The following is a 25,907-nucleotide window of genomic DNA, read 5'->3' as shown; positions in this document are numbered from 1 at the left end:
AATAAACTAAAAATTCTGATCTTAGGGCATAAAAGTAAATTGAGCCATCTAGATGCTGTAGGTCATAAAGACGGACACCTACGTTACCAGGGCTTTGAACTTTGTTTTTACAGCCTACGGGTGTATGCTATAAAAGAACGCACATTTAGATATTCAAATCTATGACTTAAGTTTTCAGTATCTACTCGGGTATGAAAAACTAAACATCCAAAAATCCTTCACCCAAGGATATCTAAACAAGAATAAATAAGTAATCCTGCATCAGTACGGTACGTTGTCTGTCAGTCAGTCAGTCACAGTTTATAAGTAACAGATTACTCCAGACTCCAGTGTGTTTCATTTTCCCAATTCCTTTTGTGTATTCCTGTCAGCCGCAAGACTTTTTATATTATAAGAGCCACAGCACACGATGCGTTGCGGCGCCGCACCGCAATGATTTCGTCATATAGCGCGACGCGGCGCCGCGCCGCACTGCTCGAGTGCCCGCCACAGATATTTCTATTATGCCAAACCAGTGCTTGCAGATCGCCATCGCCGATGCAATCATAGGCCAATGACAGGACGCGCACACTGAGTGACAGTCGCGACTCTGTCGCCACGACAAGCTAATATATGAAATTGACAAGAATAGGCGTCTTGTTGCCGCGCCTAGTCGCCGCGACTGTCGCCCAGTGTACGCCTATACTAAGACGACGCAGCGACACCGCTCCGGCGTCGCACCGCCGCCGCAACCTTTCGTGTGCTTTGGCTCTTACGGACCTGTTAAGTTTCCCCAGACACAAGACATGTGTAGGCATCCGCGTAATGTCTGTGATTCGCCAGCTGACTCCAAAAAAGGTTCGTAAAAAGGATCCTACAAACATTCGTCGGTACAGGGAAACGCTCTTAGCGGTTTTTCCAGAAGTTTCGTGATTCGTGTTGCAATTGTCCTGAATCATATTTATGAAAATACCCTTTTTAATTTATTTTGGATTAACCTTGAGCTCTAGTTTTGCACGAGCCTTTTGAATTTATGGTTTCAAGGTATAATTAATTAAATTACGATGCTGAATAATAATGATGATCTAACCACAGTTTCACTACTAAAAGTAAGTACATTGATAAAAATACACTTAAACATAAAATTACTTGAGTATTTTTAAACGAAGATCAGCTACATAATGAAACGAAAAAAAAAATAGATCAATTTATGGACTGCTGCACCAGTGCTGCCAAAATATTGGCAAATTATTGGCAGCACTGGTTACTACAAGCATTTTGGCACTTATTTTTTTACAGCATGTTCTCAACTCCACCGTAAAAGGTTAGACCCACCATGAACTTTTAAAGCTATCGCAGTACGCGCGGTTTTATAGAGCAAAAAGCTCAATCCCTGCTTTTAATAAATAAGGAGGTATAAAACATAATAGCATACAGTCGGACCAGGGCCCGTATTTCTACAATAATATCATTTTATTGTGCTCCAAAGAGTTTTCAAGAGAGCGCAGGATCGAATTTATGAATGTTGCCCGAAATAAGTTTTGTTTGCAGCTGGAATATTTTAGCTGGGGCTTGTTTTTCATTGGTTTATTCCGTATGTTTATTTCTGAGTTAAACCGTGGACAGACGGACTGATAAAATTAGCGAAACTAGAGTTCCTTGTTGTTTTACTACGACTCCTGAAAGAGAGTACTAACTTATAGAAAATAACAACACTTCAGTAAAAGTTAAACCTTTGAAATGAAAATTCATGTTTTTAATTTTCAGTGAAAACCCACTAGCAAATTACCATACGTGGGTAATGTTTATTTACTTTGCTTATAGTGTGATTTTAATGGAATAACATTTTGTACCTAATAAAACCTAGATGTTGTTTTAGGAAAAACTCTTTTGTATATAACAATGCAATATTGCTATGTGCTTCACTAATTATGTAGGTAACAGATAGGGCTTTAACACAAATCTCTCCAAACTAACACGTTTAACAAACTCGTTAGAAATTAAGTAACAACTAGCTAACAAGTAACAAGCTGACCTGATTCTGTTAACGAGCAGAGGGCCGGTAAACAAAAGTCCATTGTTGACATGATAATCGCGGCTCCAGATAACTGCAGATAGTGCCCTACTTAACCATTGTATTGGGTTTGCCTTTGCACCCTTCGGGACGTTTCTAGCGGTGCAGAGATTAGCTAACTGTGTCATAGAGTTGTTTGATGATAATTGTTTGTTGAATATAAACCACGGTACAGGGCGGAATTTTGTAATGCCACCTGGAGGGAAAGTATACTTAATACTGTAGGTAGATAATTTTACTCAAAGAAAACATTCCTTTATTTTTAAAAAGAAAGAGAACTGTATTCAAAGATTTTCGAAAAAATTTCAAAAATTTACCACCATGCCATACAATTTTCTGTAAAATTACAATAATTTAAGATTTCATGGTTTTTCTTTCATTTGATTTATCAATTTTGTTTAAGAGATAGGTACTTAACCATAACGATCGATGCAATAAAAATACATGGTGTAATTTTCAACATAAATATTTTAGTTGGTTCGATTCCCGAGCAAGCAAATTTTTGAAAGTATTTGAATGCAGTTTTATTTCTTTTCAAAAATAAAGGAATGTTTTCTTTGAGTAATATTTTCTATCTACAGTATTAAGAGCACTTTCCCTTCAGGTGGCATTACAAAATTCCATCCTGTAGATTTCCAAGTCTGCTTGCAGACTGAATACATGGTAATATGTAATTTAAACTAGCTTTATGATCTGCTTTGTGAAACTTGCATGTGATAATTATGTAATCTAGCAAATAAATAATTGAATTTGCTAGCATTTGCATCTCGGTTGTGATTTAACCTGCCTCTTATTATGTTTCTTTACTTACTTAGTTACATAAGAAACATACCTATCGCATCAGCAATTTTGCTGGTAAGTTTTTATGTAGTTGATGAGGGCAAGTAAAAACACACCAATCTAAGTGCAAGTGAATATCATTGGATTGTCACATAATGTGAAAGTGAGAAAAAAAATGTTTTTATTTTTTATGAATGTCCTTAGGAAGGCCAAAGTTCCAGCACGTTCCAAGGTGTAAATAATGAAGAATGTTCACTAATTTTGTTTTTTAGCTTTCTGTATTCTCTGTTAAAAATAAAAAATACACGTGAAAGAATTATTTCGATACGTCAATTAGTTTCCAAGATATTGAATTTTAAAAGTGCGGGCGGCGGCCGGCCCTCCATTTTATGCGCGTGACGTCATATTACAACGACTGGCTCATATTTGTATGGGTGGAATCTTGCAAACTGAATTAAGACCCACTTCCAGGCAACCGATTAAGCTGAAATTTCGCAAACACATGTGATTTGGATGACCATGCAATATTATGATGACATGGAGCTGATCTGATGATGGAGCTGGAAGGTGGCCATAGGAACTCTATCATAAAACGACTTAAATGCATCGAGTTTGGGCTCGTTCGTTTTGTATTGATGAGTATTTTAATTCTATATAGTAATCGGGGTCTAATGATGGAGCTGGAAGGTAATTCGCAATAAAACGACACAATCGCATCAAGTTTGGGTTTGGTTCAATTTTAATTTCTGTGATGGGTCTGGGTGTTAATATGTATAATAAGTTTGTATTTACAAAAAAAAAATATTTAAGTATGTTTATATCCGTTTTCTAGTGAGCGGACGCTGTGAATGTACGTCACACGGGGTCACGTGACCGTCGGCGGGACTCAATATTTATGCGAACTTTGAATGCCTATAAAATCATAACTACTGGGTATTTTTGAATGAAATAAAAACTAATGTATTTGTAAATGTAAAAGCTTAACTGTAACATAGGTTTCAAGTGATTTTATATACCTAGTAACATTCTCAATTATGTTATCAATCAAGTTTTATCACCGGATGAAAAATTAAAAATTATCTGTATTCTTTTCAGGGTAGGTAGGACCTAGAAATTCAGTAACAATTAATAACCAACTTTTTTTTATGTTACAGGAGGCAAACGAGCAGACGGATCACCTGGTGGTAAGTGATTACCGTCGCCCATAGAATATTTCCCAGTAGCTTTACTAAATTTTCAAGTAATTATAGTACCTACTACTTTCAACCGACTTCAAAAAAGGAGGAGGTTCTCAATTCGACCCGTATGTTTTTTTTTTCTATGTTTGTTACGCGATAACTCCGCCAATTATGAACCGATTTGAACAAATCTTTTTTCGGCGTATAGGTAATACCTCAAGGGTGGTCCCATTTAAATTTAATAATAGAAAAAACAACCCCCAAGGGTGGAAAATTGGGGATGAACTTTTTTATACGCAATATCTCCGCCGATTATAAATAAATTTGAACGATTATTTTTTTGTTGAATAGATATTATCAAAAGGGTGGTTTCATGCGAATTTGAAGAAAATATTTCACCCCGAAGGGTGGAAAATTGGGGATGAACTTTTTTATACGCAATATTTTTAATTTTTTTTTTTGTGTTCACGCATTTGAAGTCGGTTTTATTTTTTTAAAAAGTTATTATTTACATTATTTTCATTATCACATAAGCCTGTACCAACTCATCAACAGTTCGGAATCAATTCGTTTGCGTAAGTACTTAGTGCTCGACCATGCTAGCGGGATTGAATTTAATATTATTGGCGAGCGAGTATTTTCAGCTTGACTATAAAATATTCCATTTAATCCCATTATGTTTTGAAACCGTCAATATTGCCTGCGTAGGAAAGCTTTCAGTGCTTTTCAGAGAAATAGTGAATGCAATTGTTGAAAATAATTTTAAATGCCAATATGCGGAGATAGGAAAAACATGGTACTATTGAACACTTTCTGGATTCGGGAACACGTATAACACAATACACAAAGACGATAATAGTAACTATAAGATGGCGGGAGATCGTGCGGAAAGCTGCTGCCTCTGCAACCGATGTGAACGCCTAACTTGACCACGACCGCGACTAAAAAATTTGCTTCTCTAGAAACCACAAAAATACTATTCAGAAAGAGTCAACGGGTATTTACAAATCATACCTATTTACTATATTTTTCATCTTTAGGCTTTGTAGTCGGTACATCGGTATTTAAAAAAGGCTCTAAAAGTTTATTATCAGGGCCTCGGTTATCACAGATCGATAACAAAAGAAAAAAAAATAACAATAGGCTCTTTTCTCGCGTTAAATATCTGAGGCCTTGTCCAAGAGGGCGAATTCGCCGGGAATATCTTCGCGCGAACACGAGCGTATGTATGACGTGATCAAAGGCCTGTCCAGGAGGGCGAATTCGCCGCGAATCCTATGCGCGAACACGAGCATATTTATGACGAGATTTACGCGCGAATTTTCAACTCGCGGGTGTCTTTAATAATATTTTAATGTTGTTGGTTCCCAGACAAATAAACTACGGTTGGGGACAAAGCAATGCCGTTTAAACTTTGCTAGTGTTAAATATTAACAAAACCCACAATTTAATATCAGGTCGGGTCTCCAAAAAGTTTGCCTTTCCAGATATATTCTCGTCATTTCGATAAGCTTCCATATCATAGCATAATCCACTAATCCCGGTTTCAAATTTCAGATCACGCGCGTTACATTTTGTTTTATAAAACGCATGGACGCTTGAACATATTTACATGGGTGAATTTGTTTATTTTCAATTACAACAGTCTGAAACTCTGTTTAAATAATACTCAAAAATACACATTCACCGTATAGGTATGTACATAATTTAGTTAAGAATAATTAAATTAATTTTAAGATAGGTAAAGGTATCCATTCTGCAGTTTAGCGAAATTTAAAAATGTATATAACTCAAAGGTGACTGACTGACTGACATAGTGATCTATCAACGCACTCGCACAGCCCAAGCCACTGGACGGATCGGGCTGAAATTTGGGATGCAGGTAGATGTTATGACGTAGGCATCCGCTAAGAAAGGTTTTTTCGAAACTCCACCCCTAAGGGGGTAAAACGGGATCCACGCGTACATCCTTTATATTATTATTTTAGATAGGAAAAATATTCGCACAATCTAACAACATTTTATCTGAAATTCGCGCACATTACTCTTTCACTTCTTCACCCTGAACACATTGAGAGGTGAACACAATGCTTAAGTCCAATGAAAAGCGAAAAGAAAACCTGATAGTAACGAGTTGAGCTCACATGTAAAGAGCGGAATAAGTAGCTTACCGACCACAATACAATTTCAGAACAGAAATTCCATTTTACAATAAAAGTTCACCGTATTCTTCTTTTTTCTTTGTTTAAGGCAACATTATTGAAAGTATCAAATTAACGGCAGCAAAATTAAATAAAAAAGTATCTATTGTAACATTACCGATTTGCTACTTACAAATGTTATCTGAAAGCTTTTACACAAAATCCTAATGAATTTATAAATTAACACGTAAGATTCTAAGAAACATTATTCCTTAGTAACGATAAAGAATAGCATGATAAGTCGTCAATGGTTCGTAAAAATGGTCACCAACACTGTTACATATTAAAATTAACAGTAACGCTCTCGCATATTGAAAAAGAGAAAAGAAATAACATTAATACCTACGATATACCTACTGCTTTAGTTTGTGTACTGTGGACAGTACAAATCACTATCAGTGTGGGATGCTCCATAATCTAACAGTCTATAAATCCGCGCGAATGATGAAGATAAACTGGAAACACTTTCGCCGAGCGTCGGCTTTGCAATCGAATTTATTGGGGCTAAACTAGATTTTGGGATAGCGTTAAAAATATATTAATAGTCTGGATCCCTAGTTCCGTCACCGAACGAAGTATAAGCAGGTAACCAAGTAGGTTTGTATCTACGCTCGAGTGTGTTTAAATCGATAGTTTTTTTTTAGCCACATCGAGGAAGCTCTTGGCCTGTATCTCACCTGATGGTAAGTGACGATTAGGCCGAAGGTGGAAGCGAGCTTCACCCGGAATCCTCAACCACAGAGGAACTGGCTATCTTACCTCTAACTGCCGGAACACAATAATACTGTTAACATTGTTGTTATGGCGACAGACGTAGGTAAGATGGCTACCCAGGCGGACTTAAAACAAGCCCTATCACCAACCAAACCGAAACAGAAAAATCTGCCCCCACTGGGAATCGAACCCGGGACCTCTGCGTCTGAAGCAGGTGGTCTTACCACTAGAACACAGAGGTGGTGATTATATTTTTACTTTAGACGATTACGTAATATCATAGAGATTGTGTTCTCAAAGTTACAGTTGAATATCCAGTAAAGTCTTGCTATGTAATATTGTTTCTATATCAAAGTTTTGTATTTCAATTTTCTATACGCCAGCCACTCGGGCTACACATCCATCCTTTTATTTCGATTTCATACAGTTCTTCCAATTTGACATTTTCATCGGGAGTTTGAAACAGCCCAAGGTTTTTGTAATATTTTTTTCAAACAAGGCTTTTTTGTGAACTGACACGACCACTCGAATAGTTTTAGAAAATATTTTCTGTTTTGAACAACATTGTAGTATAAAAGTATTTTGATTGACCTTATTTTACTCAAATTGATTAAATACTAACGCCGGTATTCACAAACATTACTATGAGGTCTCACAGTGCGCGTGGACGCACAGGGTCACGCACGAACCAACAGGGTCATGCACAAACCAATCACAGAGTTCTATTTAACGCTGTGAGTTCTTGCTGCTTCACTTAAGCAAGCATCGTTTGTGAATACGGGTGTAAGTGACTATGAGATCAGATTAAAGAAGAGTGATCCTCCTCTTGTTATGCTACCTTGCCTACCCATACGGATGTCGAGAAAAATAATATCATTCCCTGGCAACCGCTATATTATCTAAATGTCCTTTCCATCGCCCTAATAAATGTACCTAAACTTACACAAAGCAGGATGTCCTCATATTTCTCGTAATTTCGTATCCTCTGCATTACCTACTTAATTAGTTAATTGTCAATACATTTAATTAAGTAGCTGCTCTCAGAGCTGTGTTAAAACGTATTAAATTACAAATTGAAGTACAAAGAGACGACTGTATTTTCCGTACAGCTTACCTTTCTAAGAGCTTGTTTGAGATCTCATAACAGCTAATGGAACTTCGTACACACTTCACTTGCTAGGAAACTTTTAATTTGCTAAGTTCTTGTATCACGACTCCGGTGTAGGTATCTGTAACAAACAGTTTCGTTTAAAGCATTGGAAAATAAATAAAAGAATTGCTTGTAATTGGATGTGTATAAAGTTTTTAGTTGAGATTCTATTTCTTTGGAAGTTAATTTACAATGTATTATTTTAATGTAAATTTTTGACTTTGTTTGGTCTCTGTCGAAATCCTTGGGAAAGCCTTTGTTTCATTTGGCTGAAATGAACGAACGAAACCAACGAAATCTTTGACTTCTTATTAAGTTACTTCTACTCACAAAATATATTTCTGGTTCGTTCGTTTCAGTCAAATGCCGTCCACTGCTAGACAAAAGCCTCCCCCATGGATTTCCATTAGAACCGGTCCTGCGCTGCCCATATCCAGGTGTTTTCTGTGACTTTCACCAGATGATTGACCCACCGAATGGGAGGATACCTACAAACATTTTGTATTGCTTTCTTTATTGTTGTAAACTTAATATTTGTAGGTTTTCTTTCGACAGTCTATTTTAGAGACACATAACTCAGTTAACACGAAGTGTAAGTAATTTTATATTACTTTTTGTTGCAGGCATTTCAATGCCACACATATCACTCAAACAAAAATACCAAAGTACGTATTATGACTATCCCATCGCAATATTTTGACTGGAACTTTAAACGTATTCCAAACAACCGCTGGATAGACAATGTTTATTTATTCAGACTGAAACATCATTACTGCCAACTAATAACAGTACAGTTATCTTCATGTATTTGTAGGTATAATTTATTCTACGTACCTGGACATTGTTTGTAGTCTAGAATGAAAAGGCTAGTTGACTACTAGCAATCAGTTGACATCATACTTTGTACTATTCTTGACTTATTTAATTTGTGGTACCTATGACTTCACGTATTTGAAAAATGCAAAATTTAAACTACAGTTAAAAGCAAATAAACATTTAAATCCACCTACAAGTTGGATAGATGCAACCTCCTAAAGGTAGAAGGAAGGCGCTGGATAACAGCCGCTATCAACCGGTCAATCTGGACATCATCGGGGAAGGCCTGTGTTCAGAAGTGGACGACCTGTGACTAAAATAATGATGATGATGGTGTTTCTTCCTATGTTCTTCTGTATAATTTCGTTGCAGGTCCAAGGACAGCTTAACTTTCACAAGGGACAAACTTGACCTTCACTGGTTTTTATTGGCGGGCAAGCTGTAGATCCTGGGTGCACAGGAGTTGCAGTGCAGTGGTGGGAACGAGAGGTGAGAATAGTCCCATATACTACGACGTCACGTATTTGCAAACTCAATTTAAGTGACCTCACAAGGGAAGGCGTTGGATGCAGGCCGCTGCCAACCGGCAAAACTGGAAAAGATGCCTATGTCCAGCCGTGGACATGCTGTGACTGAAATGATGAAGATAAATAGTGTCAACTTTATCATTTTCTAACGCTGACTTCACAGAAATGTTGAAACATTGTTTGCATCTAACGACAGGAATCTAAGTCCGGATGTACGTCAAAACGTATTATCGACGAGCAGTGATTTGTTTGCTGTCTGTAAGTGGTTGCAGTGGCTGCCAAACAGATGTGAAGCATCTGCGCGGCCTTGGAGCTAAGCTATGTTTGATAACAAACGGGAGTGATACATTCAGTCAATGTCAGTGTCAAATCGAAGTGGAAAAACCTTCAAGGCGAGAGTGAATAGGCACTTACAGGGCAGATATGTACCATCCTAAACTGCATCCCACTTAACATCAGGTGCGATTGTGGTCAAATAACTGCCTTGTTATGCATAAAAAAAACTATCTTTGGTTATCATTATGGGGAAACGAATTTTGCATAAAATATCATGCTGAAACAAAACGAATGAACGAAACGATAATGATGTTTTATTCTATACAGGGTGTTAGGTAAATGGGCATATGAGCTGACACAAGCCCATGTTAACATGGTCATATATATGGTATGGTGAAGTCAGAAAATTGTTATCTTCATTTTAATTATTTTAATTTTCATACAAATCGGATTTTGTAAAATTTATTTTGTATGAAAATTAAAAAAAAAATGATATCAAATTTCTGACTTCACCATACCATTTATATGACCATGTTAACATGGGCTAGTGTCGGCTCATATACCCATTTACCTAACACCTTGTCTAATTGTTGTAACTTAATGGTATAAAAGCTCCCAGCAAGATAATTAATGTATGTGCGTTTTAAAGGTGTTCCTTGCATATAAGAATAATCAACAAATCGTGTGTTATCAACATTTAATAAAAATCTATAACGTTGAGCACCCCTGGCTTATCTAATATTACAATAATCTAGTATGATGTATTAAAGCTTTTAGTTATCAAGCTCTGCATTAGCTTTCGGTCTAGTTCAGTAGGTATTCAGGTTAATGTAGATTTATTATTTTCATTTAACTTTCATTGCAAACAAAATGGTTCATTCTGCAAATTAACTTTTTATTTGGGACCTCACCTTACTCAGCAACGCGGTTTTTTACTTAGTATTAGGTCTAACTTTATTTACTTATTCTTCTATATGACGTGTAACCTATCCAGTAATTTAATAGTTATTTCTATTATCAGTTTTTATTGAAATAAACACAAGTAAAAAACTCCCAATATCTCACCAACTACCTTTACGTTCAAGAAAATACACAGACTGATTGTTATTCAAGGACAATTTGCAAATAATATATAAAATATATCATTTACTATCAATAGATACTTCTCTCTGTTGAATACCAATAAGTGAATAGAGTCGGCATGAATACGCAAGAATTTCCAATATATGATATCGCATTGAACGCATACCAAAACGAATCGGACCTGCTAATGCATCGCGAATAGGGCTACCTCCTGTCCGGATGTGTCCGGACTTTCGGACTTATGTCCGAAATATTTTTCACTCTTGATTTTTCCGTCTCAATTACTGGATTGTTTGCGCTATGAAAAAAACCTCAAAAATCGATCTATGAACTAGGTTATATGAATCTTGAAGTCCAGTTTCAAGCCAGATTGAATTTCATATATTGGACCAATCGATATCTTACGTCAGACGATCCACAAGATTGATATGTAAAATTTATATTCTAGTATAAATTCATACTCGTAATATTATAGAAATATTAATTAATCCGTAGAAACAGATACGGGCGTTAGATACCAAATAAAAATAGCGCACTCATACTTATGTAACTAAAATATATTTTTTTGTTCTTTTTCTGAAACTTTTCAGGACTTTCAGGAATTTTCTTAGTTGATATCCCTAGCGAATCGCGTATAGATGCGTATGCCTATTTATACCATCCTAATGGAAGCTCTGGCATTTAATTGTCTTTGGGAAGCAATAAACGCGAACATAAAACCCATCCATATGTCAGAGGTTGGGCAAATCATAATGTCATCTGACGGTACTCGTTTGTAGGCCTGTTATGTCTAAAGTTGACTCGTAATAACTCATCAGTTCCAAACTCTACCTACAGACATCCCAACTTAATATTATAAATGCGAAAGTAACTCTGTCTGTCTGTCTGTCTGTCTGTCTGTCTGTTACGCTTTCCCGCTTAAACCTCGCAACCGATTTTGATGAAATTTGGCATAGAGATAGTTTGAGTCCCGGGAAAGAACATAGGATAGTTTTTATCCCGGTTTTGGAAACAGGGACGCGCGCGATAAAGTTTTTCTGTGACAGACAAAATTCCACGCGGGCGAAGCCGCGGGCGGAAAGCTAGTAGTTAATAACGGCAGAAAGCTCTGGAAGCTATACTTTAAATGTTGACCCATTATTTTAAAATGTGTAAAAAATACAATTTACTTAGGTACACATCGCTTGTGTCTCTCTTAGAATGAAATGAAACCTTTAGTCCGTCTAACTTTAGATAACGCGTGTACCTACGATATACGAGTGTCGAGTACGTATACTTATGCCAATATACCACTTTCGCAAAAAGAAGGTTTACCTTATTTTTTCCCGACTGCGCCCGAAGGAGGGTTATTCATAAACACATTACCATCGTAGTAGTATTATAAGCTAATTTGCAACATACATCTGATACGTTGGCAACTATACACATAAAAATGTAGAATTGAGCAAAGTATCTACGAGTATCATTACCGTTGAAATGTCGAAGTTGTTCGGCTAATTTATGAATATGCAGTCGAATCTGTCTAGAAATTCGGACAATCTGCTGTAAGACAAACGGCATAAATGAATGAGCAATAGGTATTCCCCGAACTTCAGTGCAGTTTCTAGAAATTAGTTTATAGGCACTTAAATGCTCCACGTTTGAAATTTCAAACTAAGTGGGGATTAACATTCATATGGGACTGAATGGGTAAGTCAGGTAATAATGTGCAGGGAAACTCAGTCTCGTGAGTACCTATGTAGATTAGAACTGGCGATATATCAAGCTATACCTACCTAAGTAATACGAGTATATATAATCTACTTACTGTTTGGAAATACGTGAACATGAATGAGTCTGTTTTTGCAAGGCAGTTACGTAGATGTGAAACAGAGCGATGACGAAGTAGGTATTTACCATATTTAATTGATCTTAAGTATAATTCTATATCAGATTATGATTTTTGGTCTAACGTTTACATTGAAAGATAGGTACTCGTATGTTTTGAAACATTTTTGGACACTAGGATCTAAAAAATGTTTTTCAACTTTTCATTTCGGGAATACTACCTACTTCCTGGGAACTAGTTTAGGTGTTTTCTCCTAAGAAATATTATTTTGTGGTCTAAGCTGTTTATTTATTTTATTAGTAGGTAAACCTTTCCTTTCAATTCTAGGTGTATAATGGATTATACTCATAATGTCTTCTCTTTGGCTTTTCATTTTAATTAACTTTCCATAATTCAATATCAAAACAGGCCACTTCGAAAATAATCTTAGAGACAGATTCAATGTGGACATAGAGTTATTATTAGAATTGAAATATTCTGACCTTCTAAAGCAAACTGAACTCCGTTTTGTTTGTGCCAACTGCAATATCAGAATTATTTGTTCCACTTAAAATATTCCAGGAAACTGTATTATCATTGGAAATCTGTGAAAATTGGAACTTTCCTTCAATTTTGATAAAATATGGCTTTCCGAGTTGAAAGTTTTAATCAAACTTTTTTCATAAAAGGTTGAACCACTTCACCTAATGAAACTTCAGAGGAGAAGTTCAGAAGGTAAAACTAAGTCAAAGCCACATAATAATAAAAAAAATTGTCTCATTTTTCCTCTTGGCCATCACAAGTAAAAAAATTTATTTATTTTATTTTTCTTCATTCAGAAAACCACAGCTCTTTATAATAATAATACAAACAGGTATTTTTGTTCTTACAGCCAATAATGGATTCTATATATTATTACAATCTCGTAAAAAACAGTCAAAGGGTAGTACAGTAGTATCTTATTTGTTACACAAGATCTGCTGACGTCAAAATATCATGACAGACTAGATAACATCGCGCAACATGCTCGTAAATTGTATAGGGTATTAAGGCCGGGTAACAGAGAAAATGGCGAAAATGAGGTTTTCATTTTTCATTTTTGAGGTACTAAACAGTAAAATAAAAGGCTAAGATTTTTTTTGGGCATAGTTGAGGATATTTTCTAGGGCTATTAACGGATGGAAACACGATTTGATGAAGTTGACTCGATAGAATAAATTCCCAAAGTTACCTCTATTCGTTTTCTAATTATGGTTTTATTTTTAAAATAAGCGATTTGAGATTCNCCACATTATATCTGAGTGTAATAGGTTATATAAAAACCAAAAAATTCCACGCGGGCGAAGCGGCGGGCGGAAAGTTAGTTTATTTATAATTATGTAAGAGCATAATTATTAAAGTCGAAGTCAAACATTCTTTATTTGTGTGTACCTATATTAACGAGAGATTACAAGAGATTACAAGGCGTCAAATATTTCAAGAAAAAAATTAAAAACTAAAGCTAAATTTTGCTCTCTTGGAGCCTTTACCTACTCTGACAAATTAAGACTTAGAGAATGCAATGAAAAGCTTGATCGGGTACAACACCTCAAGTTATTCCAGAACATGATTTCATTAAAAGACTCCGAATATCAAATCGCTTAGGTATCTAAAGTCAAACGATTCTGAAATGTCAAGTGGACTAATGAATATCCCATTAAGATAGTAGCGCCCTCCTGTCAATGACATACCTGGAACGATAGAGTTTTGAACAACTAATAAAAATGCTTTGTCCTAAATGACTGACGGATATCGTAGAGACCTGAAAGTTGGAAGGTGTGTTCTTTTTATGACGTAGGCATCTCATAAGAAAAGATTTTCCGAAATGGGGTCATGAAATGAAGGGGGTGAAAAAAGGGGGCAAAGTTTGTATGGGACAAAGTGATTCCTTGGTTCAATCTACTTGAAATTTAGTTTAACAATACCTTAATATAATTCATGAAAGACGTGTGGAACGGGTAGAAAGTAATTTTGGCAGTCATTTTCTTCGAAGTTGATATCAATACTACTTAGTGCCTTTGATTTAATTACTTTTTATTTTTACAAGTGTTTGAAAACTCCATTTCAGATTGTGTTCAATGTCAAGTGAAATCTCAAATTGAAATGTCTCAATCTCAATGAGGAGACTCTGTATTTATTCCTAGAATTCCCCAAACACCGTCAAATTACCCTTTCGAATTCAAGACAGTGCAGTTTCCCATCAGTCTGCTTCGTAATGACTATAAACAAAGCTCAAAGTCAAACTCTAGGGACCTCTGCTTAAACTCCCATGAGTGCACAGAGGTACGCAGGTAACCGCGTGTGATGCTCATAGCAATTTTCGATAGGTACAGAACCCCGTACATATGTCATACATATTATAGAAAGAAAACACCCAGACCAATACAAACAAATATGTTTCTGCAATTTTAGTATGATATTTTTATTTATTAATAAACAAAGAGACTGAACAAAATTGATGCGTAGGTACCTATACTGATTAATGTTATTAACCACATGCAAAGCTTCGTGAATTGCAACAACTATAATTAAATTTATTATCCAAGCTCTAAATAATTAATCGCTACTAAGAGTAACTTATCATAAAAAAAAATTCCAATCGCTCGACGTAATCTTGAAATTCTTAAGCCGGCGCAGAACTTCCAGAAGGTCGGGCGACGCCACAGCCACTTTGAACCGTGTTTACTTCTGCAGTTATATTTTATATTTATTCGATTCTAGAATATATTCCCAAAAAGTCTGAAAGGTGTTTTAATTTGTATCACTTGGATAATATGATTTCTATTAGAAAGTGTTGTGAGTGTGACGCTTGAAGGGAAGGAAGTCAACCTAACCTAACCAACTGCGTATTTCTATACTGTGTAGCTGGAAATTGTGGCGGGAGCTCTTTGACGCGCTGTTTTCGGCGAAAAATTGCGCGCGCAGATTTTGACAGCGCGAAATACCTACTTTAGAAGAAATACCAAGCCTTAAGACAAACAGGGATATAAAAAAACTTTTCTTTTGGTTCATCCTGTGTAGCAACTGAAATACATCTGAAACCAAAGCTTTCCACTTATCTAGAAACCTAGCCTAGACCTTGTATTCAGAATGACTAACATGCGGGTACATTCATAATCTGCGATTACGGGTTTGTTTCTTTGTTCTTGTGTGAAATGGGGTTTAAATCCATTGTCTTTCTGTAGTATGCATCGGTGAGCTCACCTCCATTCTTTGGACTGCGTTCGTGAGGTGCCTTTATTTATATTGTTTTCAGCACTCACCGGAATTTTCTATACAGGGTGTTAGGTAAATGGGTATATGAGCCGACACTAGCCCATGTTAACATAGTCATATAAATCGTATGGTGAAGTTAGAAAATTGATATCTTCATTTTAATTATTTTAATTTTCATACAAATCGGATTTTATAAAATTTATTTTGTATGAAAATTAAAAAAAATAAAATGATAATATCAAATTTCTGACTTCACCATACCATTTATATGACCATGTTAACATGGGCTAGTGTCGGCTCATATACCCATTTACCTAACACCCTGTATAAGTTGTTTATTCGTTCATATTCCTTCTGTAACATTACAGCTGGGAAATTATGACACACGACTTTAAGACGAAGGTAGGCGGCATTATGTTGATACGTAGAAAGGTGATTGTTACTAGCCCGAAGCGAGTATTTGGAAGTATGGAATTGATTTTTGAAAAAAAGAGTTCCAAAAGATTTCACTGTCTCTTAAACTACCTATTTGTATTCCGATTTTTACATACATGTTCCCTATTCTCATAATAATTTCTAAGTATTGTGATTCAAATGAAGTTTTGTATCTTTGATTTGAAATAAACCTGAATATAAACTAGACAAAAACAAAAACTTAACTCTGTTATTTTGTTAGACCCAAAGCTGTTTTAAAATTACGTTGCTGCATTGTTTTCTCGTAATTCCAGAACAATAGTACTGGCACAAAAGTAAATAGTTACTAACTACATATTTCGTAGTTCACTCAGACCCACGACTAAACCCCAATGTTTGTTCACTTGTTATTGTTTTGCAACAAAGTTAGTTTCAACAATAACGTAGTCCTAGAAGATCCCTTTTAGGACAGATTCCAGGAATGTAGATTTAATTCCAAGTTACGTACGTATACGTCTGGAAAGAAATAAGTTTTGGGTAAATTTATTACAACAAACTAATGTTGACTTGACAAGCCTATTCATTGCTCTAAATAGGTTTATTCAAATAAACAAAGTACCTATATTTTTTCCAGTATAATCGCTCTCTCTCTCAAATAGTGATGGATTTTAATACAAATTCTTCAGGATTTGAGCAGGTGTTGTGAATGTTTTGTCATTGATCGACACAAAACATTGGATGATAAATGACTCGGCGTTACAGCAACACGGTGAAAAATCGTACTAACCTACATATTTACGGAAGCATTTTTTAGAGTATGTAATATCAAAATGATACATCAATAATGTAACCTACTTACATCTCTGTTTTGATAACGCAAATTTTTCTTTGGCCACAACTTTTTATAATAGCACAGTAAGGCGGTTTGTAGACATCCGTTTTTTAATCGGACGACGGACCGTCAAAAAACGGATATCCTTTGTTTGCTGTAAATTTTCTCGCCGAACCTATGTCCGATGCATGTACACACGTTCATTATAACCATACATCCCTGTTAAATCCGGCGAAAAAATCGGGCCGCTATCCGGAAATAAAAACGGTAGCCTGTCAACGGAGGAGTCGAAGCGGTGGAAACTTGGGAATAGTGGCGATACCGTAAGATTGTAGACTGCGATACAGAGATGATCGCAGGAAGCTGGACGCAGTCAGCGTCATCCTTTAGTTATCCTTCTGTTGTGGCCATCTTTGGGGAGGCTTTTATCTAACCGTGAACTTTCTTTTGTGTAACCTTATTACATGAGTTGCAAGACCATTCTACAAGAGTCAACCCTTCACCCAATTGTGTGAACCCCCATTCATCAGTCCGTACAAAGCACATCTCATTCCACCCGATCGACTCCGCTGTCGTGCGCAGCATCCGTCAAACGCGTCAGTCTAATCGCCCGGAGTGACGCGAGCCGCGTCATTATGTTGGTCTAATGACGGGGATTGTGTCAGTATGTTATAAAAACTGGGCAAGTGTGAGTCGGGCTCGTACGAAGAGGGTTCCGTACCTACTCGTACCTTTATTCCACTGTTTAATCTCTGTTGGAAAGATTAAGAAGAATGTCATAGATAGACACAAAGATGGTTATAAGTAGGTACAGCGAAGCTTAGTAACTACAAGTTCAAAATATGCGTGCGGGCTTTGTTTTTAATATGATTTTTGACGATTGTTACAAGGACCGTTTTAACCTCACACAATCGAGAGCAAGCATATTTTTTTGAAACTTAAACTTATAAACTTTTTATATTCTCTGATGAACTCACTATCAATTTCAGCACTCCAGCAATTTAAATAAATAAAACCAATACCTAAAACGAAAGAGCGTGGCGTGAAACTATATTTTGTATTTAAAAAGAATTTTAGAGCACACGACTAACAGCCAATATAGTGTAGCGTATCAAAGCGTTTTTTGCGTCTGACTTTGTTGAATATTCTGTTACCAATAGCTCTGAGTAAATAAAATTCCATGTTCAATCGACAGCACATCGACCTACCAAACTGGCGAATTTGCCCAATGGATTTTGGACTTTACCTCTTTAGTTCAAGGCTCAAAATCAGTGGAAAAAGTACACAATATTGTATCCTTTGCCTGTAATAGGCAGGATATTGCCAGTCAAAGGCAGGCTCTGGGTAACGTTGGAGCTGATAAATTCGAATTCCAATAATCAAACGTCAAACACAGAAACTGAGTTGACCGAGTTCAATGTCTTTAGTTTGTTGATGTGTGTTTTTTTTAAAGTATGCGTTAATAAAATGGTAACAAGATCTTTATCAGACCAAGGCTTTTTCATCCATTGTCAAAAGAGAAAATACTACAACGATAAAATTAATTTGACAAATAGAACGCATCGTGGAATTCCATAGAGCTAATTTAACGTAGAATATAAGTAATAATAACATTCTAAGGCTGACTTGCACCAGCTAACTTTAACCGTGACTAAGTATAACGATAACCGGTGCTTTTTGTATAGTTTGTCAGATTTTTAACATCTGTTAAAATTAAAGTAAGATGGAGGAACCCAACCTAAACAAAACCTGCCAAGATTATTAAACAGAACCATAAAATCGCTTCCTAATAATTCTGATTTCAGTCTTTTTTCTGATTTCTGAGAACTTACATCACCCTCACCCCCAACGCGTTTAACTTTCCATGTAGGTTTTCTAAACCAACTCATACCCAATTCAGGTTAACGGTCAATTTGCTTCGGCTTTGCAAATAACAGGTACGCTGTCAAAGGCCTATTTCCAAGCAGGTTACACACCATCCGATTGTTCGTACAATAAAAATCATGACACGTAGAGAATAGACCGCGCCGCGGGTGGAATTGAAATATATTCACTTACTGAGGGTGCTTGGGCGGACTATACATCAAGGTTAGTGTAGGGCTGGTTAAGTGAAAATAAGTGGGGTGCTTTCGCCTGAAAAACTCAGTTCGACATCTATAAAATAAAGGCTAGATTTCTTTAATAAAAGATAGGTTTGGGTTTGAGATAAACCTAATTAAGTGATAAAGACGAGTTCGACCAGCAGTGCTAGGATGCGCGCCGTGATAAACTTTTATCGATGATTTTAGACGACAAATGTATGGGCTAATCGCGTAAAATCGATATGGCGTGATAAACGCTTATCGCGGCGCTCATTTAGGCCTAGTGATCACCACTTTCCATCACCAATGAGATGCAGGCCACGAGGGTTTATCATCAATGAGATGCAGGCCAAAAGCTTTTCTGTTGCGGTAAGTACCTAATTCAATTGGAGTCTGAAAACTCCATAGTTGTTCCATAAACGTCATGTATCAAAAAAGATCTTCATCATCGTCATCGTCATTTTCAGGCACAATTTGTCCATTCTTGAACTAAGAAAGCATTTCAAATTAATTAAGTAATTCAGCTTTATCAAAAGTGTGTAACTACTCAAACACAAACGTTTCATAAATAAATTCCAGAAACCCAAACAATATTCACTCACCAATATCGCTGAATACATTAACCATTCCGCAAAAGTCCGGCCCTAATGTCCCATTCAAATCTGACAGCCCTACTCGCGTCCTAAAGGGACAAATGACGTAGAAATCGCAAGACCTATCTCGGGCCCGTGGATTTGGACATTCAACTTTATATTATTGGATTTTTCGCCTCGTGATATTTCCCGGGACGTGAAAGGTGCGGTAAAAGTGCGGGTAATGTGACCTCTCGCTTTTCGAACATATTCTTCAATTATTGACGTCTCGGGGGTTTACGATCGCTTTTTTGTTGAGTCGATTGCGGATCGGAATGGCTGTGAATTGTTGGTTTCTTTAGTAAAAATTGAATTTAAAAATAAGCTTGGGCGAAGATTTCTTACATTTTAAGTGTAGATTGTGGTAGTGTGGTAAGTAGAGATTATCTAAAGTCGCAAAAATTAAAAGAAAACTAGTGGCAAATAATTGATTTAATTTACTAATTCAATTAGAACCTCCACATACTTTATCTGTGAATATGTTAAGCTCTCCTTAAGAAAATATAATTTTCTTTAGACTTTCAGCGATTCACCTATGATGAAATTGATATCTCCAAATAAAAGTACAGTAACAAAATCCAAAAAGTGTAACATAATCCCATAAAAGCGACGACATATTTATTTTACCTTCCGTAAAAATCTATCAAACGAATTTGTTCTGGAACCTTCGAAATATCGGTGTCTATAAAACGTTACATTTACCGTAACAAACGAAGTGGAAATCGGGGGACCGATCTCGAATGTACTATCATAATGTGAATTTTAGTAAGCGGTCTACAAGTTTAGTACAATCTGGAAAAGGAAAGGCAATAGTTTTTTATGCCGTTGGAAATACGGCTCAAGTTTGCAGGAAATACATAATAATATATTCTCGTGCTATTAAGTCGCAGGCATTTAGCTAGACTTTATTTTTATCTACCACTAAAGCTGACAATCTTTAAATTTGAACGGAGTCCGTGACGAACGCCTAATCCATTTAAGCACCAAAGACACCTCAAAAATAAATGACCGCCATAACAGCTTTAATACTCAATACTCAAGTTTATTGCTTAATACTTTTCATAATGTCTCTACCTACATTCTCGAAATAGAGATAAGTACTCGTACCTATGCCATATTTAAAAAATATTCCCTACCAATTAGTTGGAGATTCCAGGAATGTTTCTGGAACGGGACTGGGAATAAAACTTATTACCAACCAAGAGATAAATAATGCCTGAGTCTTAATAATTGAGTTTAAAAAAATTGTTTAAGAAACTAAATAAGTAACTGGTTGGTTCTAGATTTTAGTTTGAATAATTTTCTTACTGGAAATCATATTTCAATAGTAACAATATCCTGTGAATAAGTACGTCTTCTCGAATAATGCTATAGCAAGGCGTGCAAAACACAGTCCCTTTTTATATGCCTGATAAAATAAATCAAGTTTCTGCAAGCAATTTCACATACATCTGCAAGTAATGTGAATAACAAATCTTTACTTTCTTACTTATTTTCTTTTGCTTTTTTGCCTTACACTATGAAATTTCTTACGCCAAGATGATGTAAGTTTGCGACTGTATTAAAAAAATCTGTAGCTTATAGTGATATTTGAAATAAGCTGTTATTTTTGTTTTTGCCTGAGAATTATGCTTATTTTATTTGTATTTCCATATTTCAGTAATAATACTAGGTATAGCAACTTAGGTATAACTTTTTTTTACAGAAACCACTAAAATGAAAGACTGAAATAAATTGAAATATAAATATTTCACGAGACGAAATCCTTCTCCGAGGATTATTATAGTTATACTCAAAATGCTAAAATAACATCTTAATTTCTACTAATCAAAAGTTCTTAAATCTTAACTTTGTACTTTGCAATTAGTTCCTTTCTAATTAATCCTCGCTAAGTTTGGAGGTAGAGCGCTTTCAGTGCTGTCTAATTAATTTAGCAATATCATTAAATATTATTGTATCTTGATATAACAGATTCTATTTCTTGAACAAAAGTTACAAAATCCTTCAGGATTATTATTTATACCGACTTTTCCCGCCGGAGATGGCTAAAGAAGGAATATGCGTACATCAAGCCTCCTCAATCCGACTAGCAAGTAAAGGGAGTGTAGGTCGAATCTTACGTTTGTCTCTGGTAAATTAGAGAAAGACCACCACCACCACCACCACCTTCACCACCTTTATTGGAGACTAAATCGCATCCAGATTCTTCCCGCTACCTTCACTAGATCGTCGGTCCATGAAGTATACCTACTTTTAATACAATATGACACTAGCTTTCCTTCCTTGGCTGGCTCTTATAGATAAATAAAATACCTATTTTATTCCTCGCTTGAAACAAAACTCAATGCTAGTGTATCCAAAGTGTATTTATACAAATGAAACGTATACTCGTATCTTATCCTACGTTCCGATGCAGTCAGAAATAAACTTTACCTGGAGCAGACATAAAGAACATCTCAAGGTGTAGATAAGCTTGTTTATTATAGATATGGTTAGAGGAATTCCAATTTGTCTTAAAATGTTTGGTTGAATTACCTATTTCAATGCTAGCTTTTATTTTATTTGGGTATTATTACTATGCTTAAACTTAGCGGCGAGTCTTAATGTTTTTTTTAAATTATTTTTTTCTGAATTGAGATTTTTAGCTTAAGCATAATCATCTTCTACTTAAGTATGAACTCAATTCAAAAACCGCTGAATGTCTTTAAAATATCCCTTTTTCCCACGTGCCACAAACTGTACCTTTGTCCAAAGTAGTTCAAGTAAATCGTCAATAAAATATGTAAATAGAGGAAACAGTCATCCGCAAGACTAGTGTTGAAAATGACTAAAGCGGCTGAATTTGACTGATCGTCATTTACGGTCAAATCGGTCAAAAACTGGTCTGTCAAAAACGGTCATTTTCGGTCAATTAGATTTCAGTAATAGTTATAGTACTTTTTAAGTTTTTTCTTAGATTTTTGTGACAAATGTCTACAACATCTTAATTGAAATTAAAAGTGGTTTGTAATGATTTATTGTATGTAGTTAAACATTTTACAATGAGACTACAACTTCTACATTGAAACAATGAGTGTTTGAAACAATAAACGTATTTGGGTACCTAAATAAATAAATAATTCGGTGGTAGTACAGTGATATTTGAGTCAAATTGACTGAATTTTGCTATAAATGACGGGTAATTTATGGTTTTTGACCATTGTGACCGGTCAGATTCAGTCAATTTACATCTCTACGCAAGACCCTTGACCCGCTGTCCGCCCGCCCTGAGAACAAATCCAATAATATATTCGTGAAGTGTTCTTGTGAAGGGCGCCCCAATTGTGATCTTCAAATGCAGTCGAAGCGTTTCGTGTTAAAGATATGTACGAGTAGACATGTATCTCAAAACATCACAGAGTTATAAAAAAATTGAAAAGACCGGTTATTATTACATAGGAAAGAAAGAAAGAAATAGACTTTATTGAACACAGTAAGCACAAATTATAAACATTAACAACACAAAACGAATATAGAAAATAGTGGGCCACTGTGTCAACAGACTTCCCGCTCAGCATTTATCCTGATATGAGGAGCATATGTGTAAAAGACAAAAAGAGAATGCTACGTTTAAACGTACTAGTGGGAACACATTTAGAGTTGAAGGATAATCCTACAACTTGCTGAAACTTTAATTTGTCTTATCTCTAACGCTACAGTATTGTGAATCCGCCGAATTCAAAATCTCATTGCGCCATAATCAATGATATTATAGAACTATAGATATGTTACGTTCATAGAAATTACGATTTTAATCCGTGCCGAGCTATTCCAAATTGCACACATTGACAAATGTAACTGATAAGTGAAACAAAAGATACGAAATAGCACGCAAATGAAAGAGATAGCTATAGTTTTAACGATTCTGCACTAACTAATCTATGTCCGCAGCGCACGCATCCTTAACGCTCTAACGTCAAAACAAGATCGCTTTCTCTTTCTTAACTTGAACATGGCGCATGGCGTCTTGATTGTTTNTTTCTCTTTCTTAACTTGAACATGGCGCATGGCGTCTTGATTGTTTGCACAAATAATTGAAAATATAAATACTAAATAATTTTGCATAATCACCATGTGGTAAGAGATCCCTTGTATTTTGTTTACTTTAGAGTCATAATTGGTACACTTTCGAAACACACACGATGGTATTTTTTATTTATTTTGGTAAGAACACAGGAACTTACGGTGTGGTACACGCGATTGCGCACGACGCAGGCCACACGAAGACTAAACACAAGACGTCCCAATTGGGACTTATTTGAGTATTCACAGCGCGAGCGCTTATAACATATCTGCTTTTGTTTTTATATAATCTCATTGCGCCATAATGTTTAGCGCAAACCTCATAAAACTCATAACTCATTTATTTCTGTAAGTAGGCTTTAAAAAAGCACTTTTACATGTCCCAGTATTAACCCTACCACTGCTTCAGGACAATAAATGGGCCAGTGCTGAGATGAAGCAGCGCAAGAAACTCAGACACTATTGTCAGCCTCTTTTTCAAAGGTTTACAGCCTTTAAAAATACATAGTTATAAATGCAAATATTCGAAGTTTATGTGTTTTTTATGTAGTTATTATTGATAAAGTATCTTTATCCACCTGTTATAATAAAGATCAGACTTAAAATCAAAGTCTCCTTTTAATTTAAATTAGAGTAAATAATATTCAAATTCAAATTCAAATATAATGTGCTTATAGACTAATGTCGTCAACTAATGAATCAAATTAGACAAACATAAATCTTCCTGAGCTGATCCATCTTAATTTAAGGTCTCTTGATGTTTTCCAAGAAAAGGATACATCTTGGACTATTGATATCACAGCCATTGTTGAAGGCAGAGATATAATTTGCGAAAGGAAATTTAGCAATTGAGCATTCCATTTTCAAGATATTCCATGAATTTTCATTGAGAACCCTCGAAAGGAGAGAAATTGATATAATAACCCGACTGTAGAATACATTAAATATTTTGAAATTGCTTCATCTTCAAATTTTACTTTGTAAAAGTCCTTTCATCTTCGGAGATTTTTCAAACAATTATTCGGTTTAGTAGCACAAAAATATTTAGCAATTTGAAATAGTAATTTTACAGAAAACATTTTCTTTCTGAAAAAAGCTTTTGTCTTTTTGAGACGCGAGAATGAGAAGCTAAAATATTTTATTTCATAGGAAAATACTAAATAAGCTTACTATTACTAAAAGTAGCTGTTCCAAAATGAAGCTGCTATGATGAATGATCCATATTTAATACTTTAAACCAGATAATCCGACTACTAATGCATTTTAGTGTTCAAATTAATCTAGTACACGTTAGTTAGGAAAGCTCATTAGTTGAATTACTGTCGGACATAAAGCTATTTATCAACACGATATGATTGCTGTTAAATTGGATAGGTAATATTATTTACCTGCGTCTTTGCTCTTCGTCGAACAAAGCGTCGAGTTTATAACAAAAAAAGAAATACTGACTCCAAAAAAAGTTCACTAAAAAGTAGAAAAATATTTTATTGGGACAAATACCATGATTGATATTTTTAGAGTCCTCATTTTTTGAAGTCAATTACAAAATAATTTCTTTACGCGCGTGGTCAATTTCTAGTTTTTGGATCCCCGTTTTATCCTCATATGGGGATGAATTTTGGAAAATCCTTTCTTAGCGTGTGCCTATGTCATACTTAATAATAACTATCTGCATTTCTTTTCACGTTATTCACTGTACCTACTTCTTCTTCTTCTTCTTATTGTGTCGACAACAAACCTGTAGTACCTACTTAATTGGAGCAATAACATATTCTTTGTCCAATTTAAATACGTTTTAGCTTAGTTTTTTAGGTAGGTACGATCAATAGATTCAATGTTGTGTATCATTCAACATTCATTTCTTAGAAAGATATTGAAACCTAATGTGCGTGAAACCCGTCGGGGCTAAAAATAATACAAATAAATGTTTATTAGATTGGATTCTTTGTACAAAGCTAGTCAGATTTCATTACGTTTCAATACATTCAGAATTTCTATATTGATATATTTTTTGTTTGTGATGTCTCATGAAAATTTAGTGTTGAG

The 25,907-nt window shown here is 35.5% G+C and overlaps 1 protein-coding gene across 1 annotated transcript in view; it reads right to left on the bottom strand.

Annotated features, from left to right (window-relative positions):
• Positions 1 to 25,907, bottom strand: part of Ca-alpha1T (Ca[2+]-channel protein alpha[[1]] subunit T) — a 200,430-nt gene that overhangs the window by 159,809 nt on the left and 14,714 nt on the right. Inside the window, exon 2 of the mRNA XM_028304257.1 lies at positions 8,041 to 8,155. The gene's annotated coding sequence lies outside the window, so the exon portion shown is untranslated. The remainder of the gene's footprint in view (positions 1 to 8,040; positions 8,156 to 25,907) is intronic.

The sequence above is a fragment of the Ostrinia furnacalis genome, unplaced genomic scaffold, assembly GCF_004193835.3.
Source record: "Ostrinia furnacalis isolate ACB-3 unplaced genomic scaffold, ASM419383v2 OfSCF1409, whole genome shotgun sequence".
Classification (NCBI taxonomy): domain Eukaryota; kingdom Metazoa; phylum Arthropoda; class Insecta; order Lepidoptera; family Crambidae; genus Ostrinia; species Ostrinia furnacalis.
This window is presented reverse-complemented; position numbering and strand designations above follow the sequence as displayed.